This window comes from Haemaphysalis longicornis, unplaced genomic scaffold, assembly GCF_048455015.1.
Source record: "Haemaphysalis longicornis isolate Haplotype H1 unplaced genomic scaffold, Haemaphysalis longicornis Haplotype H1 scaffold_1, whole genome shotgun sequence".
NCBI lineage: Eukaryota > Metazoa > Arthropoda > Arachnida > Ixodida > Ixodidae > Haemaphysalis > Haemaphysalis longicornis.
Window position 1 is genome coordinate 433,700,720 of NW_027526203.1, and position 18,131 is coordinate 433,718,850.

Here is an 18,131-nt window from a genome sequence, read left to right on the forward strand (position 1 = left end):
AAGTACTACGAACGGCTTCGATCCCGCCACAGCGGCGCAGTATTTCCCTCGAAAAACGAAAAAGTTGTGACTGCAGCACTGGGTTTGTTTTCCCTATCGTCTTGTCATGGCCTCAGTGAGCTCGTTTCCTTTCAAAAAACAAAAAATGAGGTTTTCCTGCCTCGATCTTATCTTCCGCAGCCAGCGTATAAGGTCAGCCTGTGGGTATAACTATACGGTGGCTCGCGGTTACCGGAGCTTGCGCTGGCGCGTGCCTCGGATGCAACTCGTTTGCTGCACCGGCCGATTTGTCGCTGGGTGGCCCCGCAAGATAGTGTTCGCGATTCACAGGCACACGCCGCACCTTTTGCAGGCGCCTTCGTGACAACGCTCGCGCCCGGTGCTGCCGCAGGTCTTCTGCGACCTTCGCCGGCTGCGCGGCATGCCTGCCGCGCGCACAGGGCCCTTCCTGCGGCCACCTCGTTTTCCTTTCCGTGTGGCGCGGCGGGGGCGCTTAAATTCGTTTCCATATTCAGGTCAGCCCTGAGGCGGCCGTTTTGTGGCACGCAACGCTGTTTGACAACCGAAGCTTACCGTATTTGCACACACCACGGTACGGGCAGCTTATTGTGGAAAATACGCATGCGTTGAGCCCATGATAAATATCTCTTAGAACAGTCTAACGGGCTGGTTGTAATTTCTGACGGCATGGTGACAAGATTGTTTTCAGGTATTGCTTTACGTTCTCTGCATCTGAGTGTTCGAAATTACGTCGCGTGGGGTACTACGTTGTTCGTGGTAAGCTGCGTTAAAAAAATGAAATAGGGCGGAGTACGAACTTGTTCGCTCATTTTAGGCTCTCAGTGTCCACGCTGGAATTACGAACAGTTAGACACAAAGGAGACGTCACGTTGTACGTCGGTCGCTCTCTTGTCGCCGTCTTGCCATTAATTTCTTCCAATATTTTCAACTAGAACTCTGCAAAGAAGGCTGCTATTAAGCATATTGCACTTCGCTTGTGGCTTTTTCTGACCACTGCGCGGAGTTCCCTCATTCCGCATTCGATTACGGCTATGCTCTTGCGGCCAACTTTCCGGCCATTCCAACTATGAAGTCAAAGTGTACAAGCTTGGTTCATTCGAAATATTGCCCCGTTATAATAACACTGGCACCACTTTTAACGCAAGTTTAACTCAAATAAGCAATATAATGAGGAAAGCAAAGAACAGGCGTGCGACTCCCCGATTACTTTCCCGCACTCAACTTATGACGTATTGCCGCCAGCTTGAGCGCTGGGCTGAGGCACAAATTAAACAGGGATTCCAAGTTTGCAAAATGAGCTATTTGTGCTTGAAATGTAGTGCGTGTTCTCTTCATAGCACTAATAATGGTGGGTAAACAACAGAAGTGGCCAGAATAGATAATCGAAGTAAATGGCAGTGACATAGAACATTCGCAGTGAAATCACGCGACACCGCGTGGGGTACAAATGGCGCATTAGCGTTGGCTGCAGGATTAAAACAGTGGCGGTGATTCATGTTATTGTCTCCCATTCGCCACTGCCACTCGTTCGAACGTTGCATAACCTTTGGACAACAGGCTCGTTATGCAGAGCAGGTACCTGCTGGCCGACACGCCTCTCTGAGCGGAAAGCGCGACAACACGGCTTCCTCGGCGCTGCAGCCAAGGAGAACAAAAAAAAAGAAGTCGTCTCGTGTTTTTCGCCCCTTTTTTACCCCAGTTTCCGACGACAACTTGAGGCCTACCATTCATGGCCCACCGCGAGTCGGAAAGATGTTTGTACGCGACGACAATCCTGGCTGTTTTCCTCGAGTCCGTGCGGGAGAGGAGCGTTCATGCACGGTTGCGCGGCGCAGCTGCAAGCGTGGCCACGCTGCCACGGATGAGGTCCCCCCTGGCAGAGCGGCGACACGCACCTTCCGCCCCCGGCTCCTCTCCGCGCTGCATCATTAGGGCTACTGCGCTGATTAGCCCTTGCGACACAAGGTCATCATCTTCCAAGAAAGACAGCCGCCTGATCTGGTCCCGGGGGGGAAAAGACACCTGTTTTGGCTTCTGCATCTACATTCCTAACGACCGGCGGCAAACAAAGGGGAGCAGCAAGTCGGCCTTAGAGCGTGGCGAACTGCCCGGTTGCTGTAATGTTGTTGCGGCAAGAGAAAGTTGTCGTAAGTACATGAAAGGAGTGGTTAGCTTAAGTACAGAGGCGTTAATTTTGCCTGACAGAGGAAACTTAGAGGAAAGAGACAGCGAACAAAGTGCGAATGAACGAGACGTGAATACTTGCCTCTATGCATGCTTCCAACGCAAATATATTTGCAATGGGCATAGGGGGGTTGGTTTTGCATGGATGTGTACAAATCTTGAAGGAAATGAGTGGGGATGAAGCGGCGACAAATGCAATGTCAGTTACATGCGAACAATTGTTCGTGCTTTCCCCTTCAATGTGGCGGCACTTGAAGAGTGTAGTTTTACGAATGGCTCTTTGTTCTTCGAAGTTGAGAAAAGGAGTGAAGTAAGCACGAACGTGCGCTTAGCGTTCAGATACATTAGCAAGTAAGACATACAAGGATGTCTGCACGGATTGCTGCCTAGAATGAGCCCCCGCCCACGACTCCGTAGGATGAAACACTTACCAACTCGCACGTGGAGCATTACGCGATCTTGGAATCCCTACAACCTTGAGGAGAACCCCCTCAGCCAACGAAAACAATGCAACAATGCCCGGAAAACTGAAGAGAATGACTCCAGCAGAATTTCTACAGGTAGGCTATATGTGACATCAGTCATTAAAAAAAACAGACATTATATATATATATATATATATATATATATATATATATATATATATATATATATATATATATATATATATATCGGGTTTGGAAATGAGGGGCTCGTTAGGAAATACAGAAAGAAATGCCGGCAGTCTACAACGCCAAAGAAGGCATAGGGGAATGGTTAGAATATTTTTTACCGTTAGTGATGTTACATTATTATTTTTTTTTACTAATTACGTGAGAAAGAAAGAAGAACACGCGCCCAGAGTGGGGACCGAACCCACGCCTTTCGATTAGATCTAGAATGCCTTACCAATTCGGCTATCTGGGCGACTGCGTTCTCCTTCACTTTCTGGGGTATTTATATTTACTACAACTGCATCTGATGCTTGAGGGTGGTAGCCAGCGCCACTCAGACTACACGGGGAGAAGGTCCCCTTCTCCCCGCGTAGTCTGAGTGGCGCTGGCTGAGTGAGTAGCCAGTGAGTAGTAGTCTGAGTGAGTAGCCAGTGAGTAGTCTGAGTGAGTAGCCAGCGCGACTCAGACTACACGGGGAGAAGGGGACCTTCTCCCCGTGTAGTCTGAGTGGCGCTGGCTACCACCCTCAAGCATCAGATACAGTTGTAGTAAATATAAATACCCCAGAAAGAGAAGGAGAACGCAGTCGCCCAGATAGCCGAATTGGTAAGGCATTCGAGATCTAATCGAAAGGCGTGAGTTCGGTCCCCACTCTGGGCGCATGGTTTTCTTTCTTTCTTTCTCACGTAATTAGTTTAAAAAAATAATAATAATGTAACGTCACTAACGGTAAAAAATATTCTAACCATTCCCCTATGCCTTCTTTGGCGTTGTAGACTGCCGGCATTTCTTTCTGTATATATATATATATATATATATATATATATATATATATATATATCTATATATATATATATATATATATATATATATATATGTGTGTGTGTGTGTGTGTGTGTGTGTGTGTGTGGTGTGTGTGTCAAGCACTACTGTCCTTTCATTCAACACGCACTAACGGCGCATGACATCTCTCGCTGCTCAGCCCGCCTTACGGGGCTGCCCCCGTTCACAGAAGACAATGCTGCACATGCACCTTTTATCAACGCACTTACTCACTGGGATCGGGAAAAGAACACGGACCTTTCTTCATGATGAACCAAACAAGCCATTAAAACAATAAAGAAAACCTGAAACTCTTGTGGGCCTTTCTGTTCAAGGGATTCGAGGCGGAACCTCTTTCACTGCATAAATGTATATCCCAGCATAAAATGGAGTGTGCCGCGAGTGCTGAGCCGAATAGGCAGAAAAAATGATTTCATAAATTGATGGCGAAGAAATGTCGATACAGGTTGGCAACAAAATGAGCGGCCGGCACCCAATGCTGCTCCCAAGGGGCGAAACGTGACCACTCAGACGATTAGAACGCAAAGTACGGTTGCCACGGTGTATGAAGGACGTTGAGGAACGCCAGATTGCGGTCTTCTAAAGCCGGGGCAATGTGTGCGCATTGGATTGAGCCTCAAATTCTCCAGGGAGGGGTATGAGATGCTGATTGATTGATTGATTGATTGATTGATTGATTGATTGATTGATTGATTGATTGATTGATTGATTGATTGATTGATTGATTGATTGATTGATTGATTGATTGATCGATCGATCGATCGATCGGAAGCCGTGCACGGAAAACGAGAAGGTAGGGATGAGAGCTAGTCAAAGTGATGCTGATTAATTATTTATGCTTATAAGTAATTTTTCGCTAAAGCGCGTAAAGACACTTATGCACACACTATGCGCGTGAAAGCCGCCGGCGTGCGGGAGGCCAGGAGGGCACTCTAATCGGAAGTGGCCGGAGCGGACGACGTACCCATGAGCCTTCGCGCGTTTTACCGGTAACCTATTGCACGATGCATTCGCATCATGTAAGGACTGATAGAATTGATTTTGAAGCCCAAACCGCCTATCGATTGTGGAAGAGGCCTTCGAAAGTTTCCTACAACACTACAACACTCACACACGCCTACGTTTACTAACCAATCCCAAATTCTGTTTTATGTTTACGAGCCGCCGGATATGCAGTCATAGTCTACATGTACACGGACACTTCACGCGGCTACTTCCAGAAGGCTGCCAACAACTCTACTCTCATCCTACTTCTTTTTTTTTTTTTTGCATCTGGCTTTCAGAGGTAAGTAGTTAAACCTCCGTCTCGATGCTTTGATCGCAGGAATTTGTTACTTCCGGTTTCTCCTGCTGTACCAACTGTTTTACACACAACTCCCGTATGCTGAACAACTCTGTGGCTTAAAAGGTTCAGGCTATCGAATCCAGGGACGTATACTTCGGAGTGTTTGTGTGTGGCACTGCCACCACTGACTACATACTTAAGTGGAGTAGGAGGAAACGATTCTAACTTTTTTGCGATGAGCAGCAGGGTTCCCAATTTCCTCTGCGTTGATGCCGACTTCCTCCAGCTGTATTACAATGATCTACTGAAACATGACGGCGGCAGATCATGGATGACAATGGCAATGGCATCGCGATCGAGCATCAACGCCAAGAGTTCTCGGAGGAGCTAACGACTTGGGTGGATTCGTGGGACAACTCTCGGGGCGGTAGAGTCAAAAGCAGCTTGCGGTAGGCCCGGTTGGCTCGACGCGAAAACGTGACGAGAAAGCGAAGGCGCCTTCTCTCTCTGCGAACTGGGAGATCGTCGTTCAGTCTCCTCCGCATCTTTGTCATCCTTAATGCATCTGGCCAGAAGCAAATGGTTCACTGCGAACCTCGCAACCCCGAGCTCCTTACAGCTAAGGCGCATTACCTGTACCAAAGGCGATGCCGCATTCCGATCACGCTCTTGGGTCCCTCACTGTATTGCATCAAAGGAAAAATAAATAGCAATAAGAGCAGAAAATGATTGCGCAGTTTCCCGAGCACTTGCAAAGCGACGCGAATCTTTCGAACGAATATCAGATCGAGCCACGGGCAGAGTGGCTGAATGTTTCAGCACCATGTATATGTACACTCAAAAGAATCATATATACAAAAAAGACACATAGGCTTGACTAACTAAATGACCAAGCGACCGAAAGACCGACCGACCAACTGACCAACTGACAGAATAGATTTGACTTATTTGCTAAATGTGCATACTTGTTATTTTTCGTTGTATTTCTGTTTTTTGTTGTACAATGGTACTGATTTCAAACATTTTTAGGATGTAAACCAGGTGTATACTTGCTCGCATGTAATTACGCATTGTATCTAGTGCCGTCTAGAAATTGATATGTTTATTTTTACCGTGCTTCCTTTGTAATCCGCTGTGGTCGACTGAGGTTAATTTTATCTGTTGCTTCATTTTTCTATCTATGCAATGACACTTTCTTAGTAATTATATGCCCGCAGTGCTGTGCGGCCGTCGACGTGGTATACACGGAGTGGGGTTCCTCGTCAAGCCAACTTCTTTAGTGGCTTTTTGAGCGTACTCCTTGCATCACGAAATGTAGATGCAGAAATAAATTTGAATTTGAATTTGAACTGGTGTTGTAAATGTATCTATCGCTGGTTTCTTTCTGGTAGAACACCGTCGTCGTATGACGGTCAAATTTGGAAATTCTTTGATAAAGCTTTTTGGCAAGGCCTTTGCCGTATTTCTGCCCCTTTCACTTGCTTGTTTATGTGCTTTTATGTTTCTACTTTTAAGCTTGAAGTGATTTCACTTGCGGTGTCGCGTACTCTTTGCAATCTAGGTAACCGCGAATAACCTCAGCCAATAAAGGGGCGAAAATTTATCCAGGCTGGCCGTTCGCCAATGCATCGGCACTTGGACAAACGTTGTGAAAGCCATTCCTGTCGGCATGAAGAGACAGTCAAACATTCGGCACTGTGCAAAAAAAAATTCAATATTCGGCCGTTGTTGAGAATTCGAAAAGTAGGACGTTATTTTGGATTCGAGGGCGTCCTCGAGGCACGGTGACTTGCCGTGTAACGCGACATCCTGAGGGATACCGGGGACAGATTTCTGATTTGGGAAACTTTTCTGTCCCCTCCAGGCCAGAAAAATTGCTCGGTTGCTAGGCATCCACATGAAATAAATGACGCTACGAGAGGGCTGCATAACCCACGCCTGCAGACAAAAGACAATCCTGGTGTGGCTCGTATTGTTTGCGAGTTATTTATGTTTTTCGTAGATAAATAGCGATTAAAATATTCTAATCATCCTCCCATCCGCTTCCTGTTTCCGATCAAGACACGAAAAAAAGTGCGCAACAGATGGTAGCAACGGCACGCGGGCGTAATAGCGACCTTGGGCTTTCTTTGCCCCTCTATACCTGGCGTTCCGAGATCGAAATCAAGTACGTTGCGAAACTATCGCGTCCTGCGTCACGCACCACGCAGTTCCGGATCGCATTTGAAACGCTGCAGAAGTCGAGAGCTATCGCGATTCAGATGTTGCGTAGCTAATTTGACATGCAAGGCACCGCACAATGACTTGGTACTTTTTTTTTCTTTTTAATGAGCGCAGTTTTACCCAACAGATATTTCCTCTCAGATCATGCGTAGAATTTAAACGACAGGGCGCTCTTTCGAATTGGTTACCATTCGCACCCTTCGTTCGTACGAAAGATCGCTACAGCTAGCCAGGTTGACGCGCCTGCATGAGAATATCCATGCGTTGGCAGTAAGCGAGGTATTCCGGTAAGAGGTGCGAGCCTCAAGGAAAAAAAAAAGAGAAAAGTTCTTTTTTCTCTCCTAAAAAGAATTCACAAGACAACTCCAAGCCAATAAGGAAATCAAATCCCTTTCGTAAGAGAAAGATGGTTAAAACACGAAGCTTTCTCCCTCGCAACCTGAGTGAAAGATCAAAATCCAAACTTCTTCGAGCGTGTCGTAGTGGCGAAATCTTACAGACGTCGCCTTCATCACGCGTGGTACCCAGGTTTCATTCCGACCACGGAAAGAGTGTTTTTCTCGTTACACCCCAATTATCACCATCATCACGTGCCCTCCCGTTGTGTAAACTTGGCTTTTCTGCAGTGCGTTCTGGTGTTGCGATCTACGGCGCAAGTGAGGAATAGAGAGCTTCGCTTAAAAAAAAACATCAAGGTTCTGCGAAGAGAACTAGTGGATGTGGGGGACCCACAATAGCGGCAATGAAGCTGTCTGTTATCCTTATACGTAAAACTGCGCATACGGACGGGACAAAGAAAAGAAGAGACAGGACGAGCGCAAAAGGGTAACGTTATTAGACAAACGGATCGAAATATTCTTAATTTCTCCGGAAAAAACAATACGCCAAGGCCTTCATTATTTTTTTGGTGAGCGAGAACGTCCGAAAATCTCACTCCTCGAGTAAAATGCTCGTGGTCGGGACGAGTTCTGAGTGATTATGTCCCGCCTGCTCACGCAAGTTTGCTCTCAAGTACCATTTACAGCGAATTGTACTGAAAGAGACCCTGCAACACTTTCTTCAAATTTTTTTTCGAAATCTTTAATGGTTGCAGAACGTAGACAACCAATACATCCTGTACTTAGATTAGGGAACCGCAAAGTACCTAAGCCAGAAATTACGACTCTGCGTCCAACAGATAACCTAGAAATTTGCCCAAAAGATTTTTCTCTCTTTCCTGGTCTTGGCGTTCTTCGACCGCTCGAATTACGTCATTACGGTGGGGTAGCGCTATTGGCCGGCTTTCCTTCCCTTGCAGCAATAGACGCATTCGATTGCCACTTTAAAGGAGCCATGAAGAGAAAATGCAAGTTGGTTTTATTCGGAAGATTTCGTGTTTTATAGTGCCCCCAGCGCTTTTCCGGATACAAACGGTGCTTTATTCACTGAGAAATTAAACAATTTAGGTTAAAATTTTGATTTTCCCGCTCAATCGTGCGTTTTCGTGGTCCCAAGTGACATCACGGGAACCGACCGCTCTGCAGCCTAGAGTACCTTCATTCACGCATCCGCCGTACAGGGTAGAGACACGTAACGCTGGCGCCGCCATGTTCGGTTGCTCGCTCGCCGCCGAAGCAAGTCATTGTGTCAAAACCGCGCTAAAATTATCGCCGCAACGCGGTTTACTGAAGAATTTTGAATCATATTGTCTGTTTCGCGTTGCTAGGTCTCGTGGGAAACGAAAAGAATAACGCTTTGAGCCCGTTGGCCCAATTGCGGCGGCACGGGACCGTTCAAAGGTTGTCTCCACCCTGTAGCGGTGTTGGTTTGTTCCCGCGTTTCTTTACGTTCCGTAACCTAGATGGCGCCACCATACCGTGGCAAGCGTTTGGTTTGTTTTTGCCCGCATTTAAACCTGGCTTGTTTTTGTTCCGGGAGAAAATATTCGTTCCCTGAAACAGTGCTCGCTCGACAAATGGGGTCACGTAAGACACCGTTGCTTGCGTCAATCGGCCAGTGTCGTCTGAGACAACCCCAAGCCCCATAGTGCTGTGCAGCTAAACCAAAGCATGCTGTGCGCAGTACGAACAGCAGAACGCATCAGTACTTCTATGTTTACATGTGCTTTCGTAACTTCCACTGTTTGTCCCATCATTCCTATTGCTTTGTAAAGAATGTGCCCTAAATTTAAGCGCAAATCGCTCGTTCGTCTAGTTTGTAAGCTCTACCTTATTTGCGTCTGCTTCTGCCAGCCTCCGCCAATCGCAGAGCTTAGCCCATGTGACATCACAGGTTCTGTTGCGGGAAATGAGCTGGTGGGTCGCATGACCATTCCCGTTTTTCCTAATTATGTAGCTTATTTGAGCGAAGTTTACGTTAAAAGTGGTGTCAGTATGATTCTAACGAGACAATCTTTTGAATGAACCAAACTTGTGTTTTCTCTTCATGGCGCCTTTAAAAACGAAGCCACTAAATCCAAGCGGAAACGGAAGGTGTATCGGCTGCAACGCGCAAACCACGCAGTGCCGCTCCTTGCTGGTGATTACTATAGCTTCCACAGTGCTTCAAGACGCCAAGGAAAAAAAGGAAGCGTTTAAGTGTTGCAAAGTACCTTTAGAGGGACAGACAACCAATTTTTGTGGAGTATATTTTCTTTATCCCGAATGAAAGGTCATCACTTAAAACACCTTAATCAGAAACTGTTTTGCTGATAGTGCCCTGGAACTTTTGAAATCGGAATTTTTATATCTACCAGCCATACGTGTCCCGCCAAAAGCAATGCTGGCCTCCACGACAGTGAGCCATGCGGCAACATACTTTTACTGCACGTGAGATTAAAAGAGGTATTTAAAAACTTGTCCCCAACTAAAACAACAATAATGTGCAACCTCTCATTCCTTCGTGTGGTTTTTGAATCGCGTTGGAATCGACGAAATTGTTTGGACACGTAACGTAGTGTCATGTTTAGACGTCACATGGCACCACCTTTCAGACTCCAGAAGTTTTAGTGCAAAATTCAAATTATTTCCGCCTGTTTATTTTAAAAAGTTCTTGCGGTTACCCCAGTATATAAAACCCTCGCTTTCATTTGAGCTAGACGACATGCACTTCGAAAAAATCGGTTGTCTGTCCTTTTAAACTGTTCGAACCTTAAAAGTCCATACAGAAACGCAACAAACAAATGTTAAGCACAAAAGCACTCGGTTTAGACTTAGATGGGGGACAGCATGTTATATAAAGTAGTCTAGTTCAATGCAGCAGCAGGCTGAAAGGGCAGAACATTTTGTATTACACAGTTGGGTTCCCTCGGTACGAGGTACCACAGAAATAAAATGCGAGGCTGTGGAGAAATTTTTCAATATCGGGAATCATATTGACCAATGGGCAATTTCAGACTTCGAGAATTCTGAGAATATTCAAGAAGTTCTGGGGACCACAACGTGAAACTGTTAGTGTTCGCCGCATGCATCGCATTCTTGGGTGAGAGGATCTTTCAAAGAATCGGAACCCTGAAGCAAAGCTCTTCAGCGTCATGTGATTTCTCTGTTCGACCCGCCGCGGTGGCTCAGTGGCTAAGGCGTTGCGCTGCTGAGCACGAGGTCGCGGGTTAGATTCCAGGCCGCGGCGGCCGCTTTTCTGATGGAGACGAAAAGCAAAAACGCCCGTGTGTACGAAATTTCGGCGCACGTTAAAGATCCCCAGGTGGTCAAAATTAATCCGAAGCCCTCCACTACGGCGCGCCTCATCGCCTGCGTTGCGTCGGCGCGTTAAGCCCTACAATCAATCAATCAATCAATCAATCTTTCTCTGTTCGCTTTTTTTTTTTTTTGTTTCTACCGCGCGAGTGTTAACTGGCCGCGCGGCTGGAGCGAACCCGTCTGCAGAACTGTGGGGGAAACCAAAGACAGGATGGGGACATATAACGAAATCACGAACCCGTCTGCAGAACTGTGGGGGGAAACGAAAGACAGGATGGGGACATATAACGAAATCACGACATACTATACGATGAGAAGAAGAGAAATGGCGCCGCCGCACCCCGGCCTGGCCAGGGAGCAAGCGGTGGTACTAAGACAATTGCAGACGGGTTCCTTACTGACCCCGGTCCTCATGAAGCATGTGTGCCCCGAGCAATACGAGGACGATACGTGCAAAGTGTGCCGCAGTGCGCGGGCTACGATGGCTCACATCCTGTGGGACTGCTCGGCAAGACCTACAGAAGCGTCAATGGAGACAAAGATCCCGCCGTGGTGCCTGACCGCGGCGCGGAGCAGTGACAAAGACGTACAATTACAGGCCGTCAAGCAGATCCTGGCGGCACTTGAACAGCATCGCCCGAGCGAAAGCCGAGAGGGCCCGGCCGCCCAGCGCGGGCAGGCCGGAGGACCTCGACGCTAGTAGCGAGGGAGCTGCCTAGTAAAGAGCCCAGCCGGAAAGACGTAGGGCCGCGTCACGGCACTTCGGTAACAGAGGCCGCCTGCAGGCGATTTTAATAAAGTCTTCACTCACTCACTCACTCAGGAACGAGGATGCTAGAGACAAAATTATTTGCAGAGTAAAAAAGAATGATAGCAGTTACGTTAAAGAGACCCTGCAACACTTTCGATAAACGCTTTCACTCTTTCCTTCGCGTCAGGAAGCACTGCGAAAGCTACAGTTATCGCCAGCACCGAGCGGCACTGCGTGATTTACTCGTCGCACCAGATACGCCTTCCGTTTCTGCTTTGTTTTTGTGACTTCATTTTTTTAAAGTTGCTGTCGAAAGGCGTTCATTGCTGCGACTGGAGGAAACCCGGCCAACAGCCGCTACGTGGCCTCAGTGACGTAATTCGGGCCGTCGAAGAAGGTCAAGACCGGGAAAGAGAGAAAAATCTCTTGAGCGAGCTTCCAAGTTATCTGATGGGCATAGAGGAGTAATTTTTGGTTGACGTACTTTGCGACCCCCTAATCTAATTACTGGGTGTGTTGGGTGACTACATTCTGCAAGCATTTAAGATTTCAAAAAAGGTTTGAAAAAAGTGTTGCAGGGTCCCTTTAAGAGAGAGTAAACGAGCTCCCTGGATCTGAGAACAACCTCTAGTAGAAGATATCATGATAGTTCAAATAAAGAAAAAGAAATGGAATTGGGCTGGCCCCGTATTTAGGCGAAATGACAACCGGTGTACCACAGGGCAACAGTGATATTGAGAGGCGGTTCTAGATGGGGAGTCCAATTACTCGATGGAGGAATGAAATAGGGAATTTCGAAAGCAAAGAATGGACTCGAACAGCGCAGGACAGAAGTAGTTGGAGGTTGATGGGAGCGGCCTTCGTCGTACAGTGTACCTAGTGGGCTATTGATGATGATTATGACGCGTTGTGCGATCGTACGGAACAATACTTAGCCATCTCTCCACGGTAAATGCGCTGAACGTAGTGAATGGCCATGTATCTTGGACGCAGCAGTGAACTTGTTTTCGTTTCTACTGTACCTTGTCGATGTGGATGACAAATGGAGATGAATGCGATGAGAAACGTAGAGCCCACACGTGCATGTAGTTAAGCAAGTTGAAGCAAAACTTCTTTGCTCGGCGGCCTGGTCGCTGCCTGATGAGAAAACGTGCATATGTGCGAGCGATTTCTGTGGCCACAATAGATCTGGAAATGTTGAAAAGTGCTGAAAAAAAAATTGGCCGATTACAACGCCTTCTTTTAAAGTAAAAGGAACTTCCACTAAATGCCCGCTAAAAATTTTGTTTAGAGAATAAAAAAAAAAACGCTTCCGGGTTCCTTTTTACCTTTCACTTTAAACAATAGTGAGCAAAACCTGAGGGTCTTTCATCTTACGCCACTCTTTGTGTTGGTGGCGAATAACTCAATGCCGGAGCCAGCTTTACGTACAATCGCCACGGAGGTTTCTTTCAGAATGGTCCACCGTGCTAGCGGGGGAAAGTGAGCCGGTATCATCGCGTACGTCGCAAGCGCTACGCCCAGACGGCCTCCGACAAAATGGCCTGAGGTCGTCCAGTAGCGGCCCGGGCAGGAAAGCCGGAAAAGGTGGCTGCTGGCGACAAGCAATCGGCCGCTGCGTTGACCGACATTTCGTAGGAGGCGGCACCGCCGGCTAGAACGTGTCTGTTCGGACTGTTCGCGGCGTTACCACGCCATAAATATCCGTCCACCCTGCCCCCGCCGACTCTCGGGCGCTCGTCCATCAGAGGGAGAAAACTCGTGGAAGCTTGCTCGCCCCCTTCCCCTCCCCACTGCTTTTCTTCCGTTTTTTTTTTTTTTTCCCCTCTGCGACGTCTACGTGCATTTCGGCTTGCGTTTTCATCCATACCCGGAACTCACGTAACTCGTTCACTCGTGACTGCATAAGGCTTTCACGCGGTGGAAGCTAGCTTGCCGAACGGTAGAAGACAAGCGCAAGGCATTTTTGAATGACAAGAGGGCACCAAGCGAGCAGGGACGCCGTCAGTGAGTGTCGTAAGACGTGCAGCGGTTATGCAGGACCGGTCTGGCCGCGTCCGGGCTTCTTTTCTTGGAAGCAGCGCCGCGCTATCACCTGTGCATGGGTGCGAGTGTGTCAATTTAAACGCTTCTCTTGCGTTTACAACAGGTGCGCTGCTCTCAGCGAAGTTGAACAGGAACGAATGAGCTTGAGTCGCGCTTTCAAGCGCAGCATGTATAATTGACTGGCGCATTGACCTGCTGAGAAGGACTGCTTAAATATTGCATACGGTACTTCAATACCCGATGAATCCACGAACGATAGCAGAACCTTTGTAAGCAAACAAAACCTTTTAACGGAACGCCCCCCTCAGATTTTTATTATTTTTGTATTTATGCAATGTAAAAATACTCGCGTTAACAGGGACAGTGGATCCTGCCGTCCGTGTAAACGGCACAGCCAGACTGTGTTCAACAGGCCTACTCTAAAAAAAAAAATGTCCGTGAGTCTATTTTCACACAATGCACGTAGAAGGCTAAGCAGTACGATCAAAGCGGTAAAATAGGCCTATGATGAAACCCAACATGACATTTGACTCGACCAATGTGGTCTGCACTGGGAAATCGCGCAATGGAAGCATGACGATTTGCATTGCGTGATGTCACAGCGTAGACCACATGATCAAGTGGGATCATATGTCGGACCTCTTCAGTTGTCAAATTTATTGCCGCAGGGGCCGCGGTTAGTCCTTCCGGTGCATTGTGGCAAAGAAGATCCACGGAATTTCTTTAGAGTCGACTAGGCGTAGCAAACACTTGAATTTTATGTTATTTTTAACAGGTCGAGGAAAACTGGGCAGCCATAGGTGACAGACATTATATCTATATTTTATATATATATATATATATATATATATATATATATATATATATATATATATATATATATATATATATAGTAAGGAAATGAGGGGCTCGTTGAGGAAATACAGAAAGATAGGTCAGCAGTCTACGACGCCAAAGGAGGCATAGGGGTGTGGTTAGGCTCTTTTCTTTTTTACTACGGTTAATGAAGTGAACATTTTTTTTAAATATACAAAAGAAAGAAAGAAAAACACGCGCCCAGAGTGGGGACCACCCTGGCCCCCACCCTCAAGTGTCAGATACACTTCTAGTAAATATAAATAGCCCAGAAAGTGAAGGAGAACACAGTCGCCCAGATAGCCGAATTGGTAAGGCATTCGACTTGTAATCGAAAGGCGTGGGTTCGGTCCCCACTCTGGGCGCGTGTTTTTTTTCTTTCTTCTGTATATTTAAAAAAAATGTTCACTTCATTAACCGTAGTAAAAAAGAAAAGAGCCTAACCACACCCCTATGCCTCCTTTGGCGTCGTAGACTGCTGACCTATCTTTCTATATATATATATATATATATATATATATATATATATATATATATATATAATGCACGTTTTTTGCCCCACAGTCATTGTCATTGAAAAAAGTCTTATGTTCACGAATGTGCATCTATAATAGGCAGCAGTTCGGTGCCTTTCGTCTCCACTTAAATTTTTAGGTAACCTTTAAATAAATCCTCATGCGACCTCGAAAGAATATTTCCTGCAGTACAACATTACGTGTAGTATTAGCTTGGTGAACTGTACTGCTGCTAAACGGAACAGATATTCGCGGCCTCTCCAGGTTCCACTTGTAAACATTGCACTCTATATATAAGCAATTAAATTACTCGCAATGTCAACGCTCAGCATTTGTCACCAATGTTCCTGTGCTCTTTAACTTCATTTAACTTAATCTTCTCAGTTAAGCGCCCTACTTCGCTTCGAAGAGGGCGCTTCGCATGACATGAACCCCGCTACATGAACCCCGCATGACATGAACCCCGCATGACATGAACCCCGCTACGTACAAAGAGGAAACCAATGGTACTCATCATCACATTCATCATCAAGGATAAAAAAAGATTAGATTTTTTACCCGTTTTATCAGCAGCGAATTATAAAGCACTCTTGTTGCGTCTATGTTCCTTGGGTTGTATAAAGAACGCTTTGTCTGGCTGTATCTCTCGAGCGGTGAAGCAGCAAGTGTTAACACCTTTCAATAGTGTTGTTCACGAGCTTGGCTGCGTGCGTAATTGGAGGTGTCAGGGTGCTGGATGCCAGCGTGCAGGGGAGCGGCGTTCAGGGACGCCTCCTCTCGGCACAAGGATAGGCTTATAGCCCCTTTTTAGTGGCTCTTGAGATAGGCGCTTTTGCAGCCAACATGAACCAAACCAAACCAACGCTTTCTCATACTACGTGTACTAGCTCGTTACCACCAGTTTCATCGCGTGAGTGAGAGCTACAACGTGACGCGTTTGGAAAATTATGTGACGTTCCTCTTTATAGCAGAAACTTTAGGCTGCTCCCACACATAGCGTAAATGTGCACGAGGTCACATTTGCACTGTGTACAGGAAAGCAGATTTAAACCAGCCCCGCACTGTGAACATGACTTCTTTCGTAAATGTTGAATAGGCCGCAAAATTTTAAGGAATCGCAAGGCCGTCTGGCGGCAAACTAGCTAATTTCTGTGAGCGATTCTTTTAAGGGGGGAAGAACCACGCAAGACACACTTGTGAAGCACGTGTCGGGTGCGCAGCTAGGTCCGCTAATAATTTCCAGCGTTGCACCCACTGTAAACATAGCGCGAGTTTAGCAAGCCGAAATGGAGTCTGATGTTTCCTTTCGGTAAGCAGCGAACCACATGGACACAGACTGTCAAAATTCATCGCTCTCTTCGGAAACTCTTACAGAATGATAACTTCAGGGAATACAGCGACGGAAGCGGCCAGAACAGTTTCTTTCATTGCGAGGGAATATTCGGCCGGGTGTGGAAGCTGCAGTGAAAAGAGCCAGCCAGGTTGCACTGAACGCGGCTGCCACCGGCGCTTTGCCGCTGGCCGCCGAGCGGACGGAGCACTTTCTCGCCGTGCTCCGCTTTCTCCGGAAGTGAAAGGCGGGGTATCTCACTTCGCATGTCCCCATTCGAAGCCGCTCGCGCTGCTGGCTGCACACCACAGACACCACGCACTGACGACCTATCTGTTCCGAACCCACGGCCCTCTTCAGAAGACAGAGTACTGCGCTGCATGCGGTGAAGAAACAGGCCTTCGGAGTAGGCTAGACCAGGCACATCGGCGTACCTGCAATCCAGAATCGTTCTGCCGTGGAGAGCTGCATCATCACGGGCGACATACTTGCGTGCACGAGGAAGTGCCATTCTGGAGGCTGCCCGCTTTTATAAAACCTTTCGAAGGCTAGGACAGAGGGCGAACGTCGAACGAGTTAACGAAATAGCTAGTGCCAAAAACCTTAACACGCTAAGGAGCGGAGGGGGGGAGGGGGGTTAGCGTGGACGAGAATCGATCTAGAGGGGCCGGACGCGGCGTGACGGCGGCGCTCCGGAAAAGAGTTGAGGCCATCGTCTTCTCACCTGTGGTCAGCTGGCGCGTGGCATGCCGTGTCCCGTGGGCAGCGCGGGAGCGCTGATCTCTGACGTCGCGGCTATCCTTGAGGGCGAGCCCGGCGCGCACTACCGTCGGCGTACGCGACGCTGGCCGCCAGCGCGAATGGGCCGCCCGCCGAGCACAGCCGAAGGAGGAAGGCCCCTTTCCGGCTACGTCACGGGAGCCCCCCCTTCCCCTGCCGGGCCGGCTCCTTAAAGAGGCCACTTTTTCTCGGCTGCCGAACAGAGCCAGTCCGCAGGAACGCCGCCGGAATCTGCGCGGAGCCGCACTTTCGTTCAGCTGCGCTTTTCCCCCGCGAGCGCGCAGCAGGAAGACGCCTTTGTCGAGGGCCCCCGACTCTCAGAAGCCCACCCCTCCGAAGGGGACAACGCCGCGGGGACGACGACACCCATCCCCGGCAGCAGCAAGGACAACAAAACGCTCCCTCCCGCCCTCGGCTGTGCAAGCATGGCTGAATACCTGTCCCGCGCTTGGAACCGGCGACGAGGTGACCGGTTCCATTCCACAGAGAGCAACTGCAACTCATCGGCACAAGCCATTCGTGAAACCCCGAACTTATGAGCCCTGGCTCCTTTCTCGCGTGCGCTTTAATTGTCACGGTGGGCAAAGTTGCTACCGTGGTCTATGCTGCGAGCAAAACCAATGGTGCCGATCTTCATTTGCGGGCTGCTTAATATTTTCGCATCAAGCCACCCCTGCCCACATTCATTCCAGTGACCCCTTCGCAGCGATCATTCTTCACGTTTTGTTCGATCACTTTTCCGCTATGCTCCTACCATTGCACAGTTTCTGGTTCAGACTAGTGCATGCCCTGGAAACATCGTTTTGATTTTCTCGAAGGTAATCTTGGAACGCCCATATATGAATCATCCATCTGTCTACAGCAGCCCTTCCTGAATGGTGACGTCCTGGGCTTGAAACCATGTTTATCGTAAACCATTACAGCAGCGTGAAGATGAGGGGATAGTTACTTCATGTTTGCGTGCGAGA

General features: G+C 47.9%; 1 protein-coding gene and 1 non-coding gene across 4 annotated transcripts in view; one reads left to right on the top strand and one right to left on the bottom strand.

Annotated features, from left to right (window-relative positions):
• Window positions 1-17,320, bottom strand: part of LOC144155750 (uncharacterized) — a 69,931-nt gene extending 52,611 nt beyond the window's left edge. For 2 of the 3 annotated variants that reach the window (XM_077687374.1, XM_077687375.1), the window contains exon 1: window positions 17,108-17,320. The gene's annotated coding sequence lies outside the window, so the exon portion shown is untranslated. The remainder of the gene's footprint in view (window positions 1-17,107) is intronic. The other variant, XM_077687373.1, reaches the window with a different exon arrangement.
• Trnat-ugu (transfer RNA threonine (anticodon UGU)) lies at window positions 14,832-14,903 on the top strand. Its single transcript has one exon. It is a non-coding gene; the product is annotated as a tRNA-Thr (tRNA).
• Window positions 17,321-18,131: the final 811 nt, after the last annotated feature.